Here is a 6000-nt window from a genome sequence, read left to right on the forward strand (position 1 = left end):
GACATATAATTTTTCTTCCCGTAACGTTCTCAATACAATTCGGAGATGATCAGCATGTTCACACATATTCTTAGAATAAATCAAGATATCATCGATAAATATGATCACGAAATCATCTAGATATCTTTGAAATACCCTATTCATCAATCCCATAAAAACTGCTGGTGCATTCGTTAGACCAAAAGGCATGACTATGAATTCATAATGGTCATACCTGGTTCTAAATGCAGTCTTAGGAATATCTTCGTCTGTAACCCTCAGTTGATGATATCCGGATTGCAAATCAATCTTCGAATATACTGCCGATCCCTGCAATTGATCAAATAAATCATCGATACGAGGTAAAGGATAGCGATTCTTTACCGTTGCTTTGTTCAATTGCTGGTAGTCAATACATAGTCTCATCGATCCGTCCTTCTTTCTAGCAAACAATACCGGAGCACCCCAAGGAGAGACGCTCGGTCTGATATAACCCTTGGCCAACAAATCTTTGAGTTGGTCTTTCAGTTCTTTCAATTCTATCGGTGCCATACGGTAAGGTGCTTTTGATATCAGCTGTGTACCTGGCATCAATTCAATACCGAAGTCTATCTCTCGGTATGGAGGCAATCCCGGAATCTCGTCAGGAAAAACATCAGGAAATTCACTAACGATTGGCAAGTCAGCCAATTCAGGGCTAGTCTTCAATACATCAACATCATATATCAGAAATCCCTTTGCTCCTTTCTGTAACAACTCAGTCATAGCAAGAACATATATCAATGGAATTTTAGATCTTGATCCCTTACCATAAAATTTCCATTCATCAGCCATATCAGGTCTGAACTTCACAATCTTCTGAAAACAGTCTACTGTAGCTCTGTACTTGGTTAGCATATCAATACCGATTATGCAATCAAAATCAGACAAACCGAGTACAATACAATCAAGCTCAATCTCATGCCCCTCACACTGTAATATACAATTTCGTACAGATTTCACTGATACAATACCTCGACCCAGAGGTGATGAAATAGATACAATAGTAGCTAAGGGCTCAACAGGTAATGAATTCAATGCAACAAACTGCTCAGATATAAAAGTATGCGACGCACCAGTATCAAATAAGACATAAGTAGGATAACCATAAAGAGAACAGTTACCTGCAATCACATCATCTGGTGCCGATCTTGACGCCAAAGTCGTGCTTTGTTAAGTTGATCTTGTTTGATATCGTTATATGCATTGAATTCGATTCTGTTACTGAAAATGTATGAATTTTCAATGTTGGACCATGTCGAGTAGATTTGCAAGACTCTTTAGAATCTAGTGTTCTACTGTGGGGAAAAATCTGTGAATTCTAGCACAGGTGATGCCATGGGGATGAACATGGTTTTGAAAGGTGTTCAGAATTTCTTAGACTTCCTTGAAAATGATTTTCCTGAGATGGATGTTATTGGCATTTAAGGTGAGTATGGCTGTTGTTCTGTTTCAGCCTTCTTTACTTTGAGTTTCGACATTATAAGCTCGATTCCAGTTCTTACGTACAGGATTGAGATCTTCCACAGCTTCTTCGACTCCTCGCAGGTTTTTGATCTTTTTTTTTGCTGACATCAACGCTGGAGAGGTGAGTTTTTTTTGTCTCAATTTCTAAAGAAGCGGGTTTCATGTTTTGTTGCCTTTCTTGATTTGGTCTGTTTCATGCAAGCATGAATAATACAATTACAAAACTAATGTTTTCTTTTTCTTTTTATTTTTCCCTGTGTTTATCCCTCGCTAATTTTTGATCAATTTCATTTGAAAATTTAACTTTGTATCGAGTAGAAGGTCTTAAATTATGGCACATAAATTTGTTGGAATGTGGATATACATACAAATGATGAGGTGTAGTGCTTGGGAATCTGCAAAATTGGTTAGTTCGAGTTTGTACAAAAACGAACGAGATTTTTCCGTGTAGTCTATATTCCAGACTTGTCATAAATAGCTTTAACGTACTTCATCTCGTGGGGAAATTGTAAGAATTTAAATTAAATTAAATAAATAATTTAGTTCAAGTAATTAATAAATTATATTGATTTCACTTACTAATTTATTAATATTTCATATGATATATATAAATTAAATGAATTTGTAACTCCTGCTATCATCGTTATACCTTGACGCCCCCATAGTGTAAATATATACATGTACAAATCAACAAGATAGATTACAGTGCGTGAAGCATAAATTTGGCTCTTGATGAAGAAATGTATGTTTTTCCCTGGCTTCCAGGATCCTGTTCTTTTCCTTGCGAATATCAAAGAAGCTAGAGGTGAATTGCTTTTCTTTGTTATGACAATAATGACCAGGATCATTTTCTAATCAGATCAAGTTGCCGAGGGTCACAGTTGTAATACCTTTAAAGGGGTTTGGGGAACACAATATTCATAACTGGAGAACTCAGGTGACTTTACCTTATATTAATAGCGCTTCTTCAAAAACTTGCACAGTGTTTGATTTTTTTTTTTTGTAAGAATTCATTAGACAGATATTTCCTATCATGAATCATTATTTATCAATAGCTACATAGTTTGATCTTCAAAAGGAAGTCGACCTTCAGAAATGAGAGGTCTGTAAGATTGTAACTACCAACTTCTAATGAATTTTTTTGTGATTTGTATTAATGACCATCAGGTTTCCATTCATGATAGTCAGTATCATAACTGCTTATGCCAAAACATATTCATTAAATCTTAATAAATTAAAGGTAACGGCTTGATATCCAAGTATATTCTAAATATTATTATCATGATATTCTTATAAGGCTACAAGTGATGAAGGTACATTGGCTTTGGATCAGCTCCACGATGTCTGAAATGAAGTTAAATCACTTCGAACAACTACACAAAGATTGATATTGACACAAGAAGAAACGTATATACCAATTCTGAAACATCTCGATGCTTATACGTTTCAATATTTTATCCATACATATGTAATTCACAGTCTCTTAAATTAGGAAGAGGTTGTTTTGAAGAGATGTTGGCTTGCCCGATGCTAGAGCATATGCCTTCGCCGTGGTAATTTTAGTCCACTCTTGCATTCCTAAAAAGAATTATCTTGCTATTTCTTCCCTTTATTTTTTTTCCTGTGAAGAAACATATAAATGGATGAACTTGGTTTTCCAAAGTGTGTTGTTTCATCAACATTTTTGCATTGTTGCTCCTATTCTATGTTTCAAATGGCAACAACCCATATATATTTTACACTTGGAAGATCAAATCTGGAAATATCTATCACCTAGGTGTTAAGCAAGAGGTACTTTGTTTTGGGTGTGTGTGTGTATGTGTGGTGTAGTTTCTTGGATTTTTTTGATCAGAAGTCCTTGATGGGAAGGAATGGTGATGCTTGCTTAGTTGTTTCTACTCTCTTTGCCCGTGTTTGCGTGGGTGTGTAGTGTCAAATTAGGAGCAGAATGTTCTTTAGGTAAATAATCCATATGAAATGAACCACGTAATTTGTGATAAAATTTGAGTAGTCTGGCTTAGTTCTTGTCAAGTTGTCATGAATATGTCTTTTATCTATCATTAGATTAGAATACTAAAATGGGAACTTTTTAAATGGAAAGTGAACTCTTCGCTAGTCCATTGTGTTGGTATTGCCATAGAATATGTTGAAGTTTATTTTTCACATTCAATTTGTGATGGGGTTGTACGACAATTTCACTTGTGAAGTCTAATTTTCACAATTTTCAGAGAGGATATGTTCAAAGTAATAGTTTGAAATATAGCTTAATACCCCATGTTTATGTATGGCTAGTTTTGAGTCATAAAGCAGAATATGATACCTTTTTTAGGATGAACTTTTTTTTGTTAAAGTTGCTTGATGTTGATGGCTAATTGTGTTTAATATATTTGGTTTAGGTCTGTGAGTGGGGGAAGTTGCTCGTGCTGATTGTGTTTTACTTCTACAAAAGCGCTGAGAAGATTTGGTTTTTCTTTGAAGGTAGGAATCTGTGATTGATTTTGTTCTGTTGTATTTGGCATTTGAAGTGAAAATTTTAGTATGTGTTTTTGAGTTTCATGGCTTCATTGTTATTTAATGCATAAAGTAATGGTTGCTAGATTTATTTCAAATTTTGTCCTTTTTTTGTTGTTATATTCATTATCGGATTGTGTTGTAGGTTCAATCACTGGACAAGTTCAGTATCGGAGATGATGAACTTTTGGATGATGAGGAGCATATTTTCAATATGCGGATTATGCATTTTTTCCATTAATAATATTATTTTGGGGTATTAGAGGCATTCCTATGTTTAGAATTCGATTATTTTTTGTATTTGAATGATTTATAAATATTGTATGTTAAATTTTATTTTTGAAATTTTGAATTTTGAGTTGTTTATAATATTGAAAATTTGCGAAATAATATTTTTTTTTTTTTTGTTTCTTATTTGAAAAAGACAACGCTTTTTCCGCGTTGTCTTTTTGAGAAAAGACAACGCTTAAAATAAGCGTTGTCTTTTCTCAAAAAGACAATGCGGAAAAAGCGTTGTCGTTGAGCGAGCTTTTTTACAACACTGGCTTTGACAACGCTTTTTCAGCCACATAGACAACGCGAAAAATGCGTTGTCGTTGACCTTTTTTTGTTGTAGTAACCCATATATTTATAGGGATAATTAATTGTTAAGAAAGAGGTTAATTAGGGAAATTCACAAATGAAACTCATATATTTATAGGGGTTATAGATTATAGATTATAGATAAGTATATTAAACATTATATTTGTCTGCGGGCACCATTTTCGAATTCCTATTATAATATTTCAAATGCTATGAACTGTGAAGAAAATGGTAGTACAAATTAAAAAATTCATTTCAAAGTTCATATCATATGAATTTAAAATTACTGGGATTTTGAATAATAACAAAGTAATTAGTCACGGCATATCATATTTTCCCCCTCATTTCCCTGCTGCTTCAAAATTCAACCTTTTCTCAACGTTGAAGAAATAATATATTGATTATTAATTATTGAACTTGAATATGATTAAAGAATTTTAACGATTGGTTCCCACTAATACAAATATGGTTTCAACTAGCTAGCTAGGTAGCATAAAATAACCTGAATGCTTTAGCTTTTGCTCCTAAAGCCAAATCTCTGTTAGCAAAATGGTTATTTGAAATAAAATGTTAATTAATAGTAAAGCCATTGATCCGAATTTTAACCAAAAAAAAAAAAAAAAAAACTAGTGAAAAACCCAACAAAATGAGATAAATAGAAATGGCCGCTAGTTGGTCATTTGAAACAAGCTGTTATTTTTAATCTAATAATTCCGACGACGACGTTGCATGATAACATGCAAGTTTAATTTGTGTTAGTCAGCACCCATTATTGGTTACAATTAACTTCCATGTCACTTTCTGGATCAGCCAAATGAGGACGAGTGCTACTGATCCTCTTGGACTTGAGAAAATGAATCAGCCCTTGAAGAGCAGATTGAGCATCGTCACCCCTCATCAGTTCTTCTGCAACCTCTGCAGGCGTGACTCCGATTTATGCATGTTTCAGAAACGTAATGCCATTCATTTTCTCAGTACATTAATGCAAACGGGGAACTTGTGCAAGAGTCGAGACATATGTATGTGTTTGTACACAAACATTGGCTCGAGCGGGTTGATTGCGGGCGTGCCAGGAACGTGAGTGCCAAATGAAAATAGCAAATGAAAGTAAAAATCTAACTTCTAAAACCAAGTGAAAATGAGTCCCGGTTTCGTCGTCGGTCTCAAGTCCACCGATAAAACGCTAAAGAACTAAAATAAAGTAAAAGAAGAATTATTAATAGCAACCGAATATTGATTTTGTGCTACTGAAAATTCAAAATAACAAGTGTTTGCCATACTAATCACAAAAGTAAATGTTGTAATAGTTCGAGGAACCAAGCAAAAATAAGCTAAATATGTACACTAAAATGTCTAGAAAATGACAAGATGACGGTACGAAATTTTTGCAGAAAGATTGCTGAAAATACAGAGCTTTTTGAA

This window comes from Henckelia pumila, chromosome 1 (genome assembly GCF_033568475.1).
Source record: "Henckelia pumila isolate YLH828 chromosome 1, ASM3356847v2, whole genome shotgun sequence".
In the NCBI taxonomy this organism is placed as follows: Eukaryota; Viridiplantae; Streptophyta; class Magnoliopsida; order Lamiales; family Gesneriaceae; genus Henckelia; species Henckelia pumila.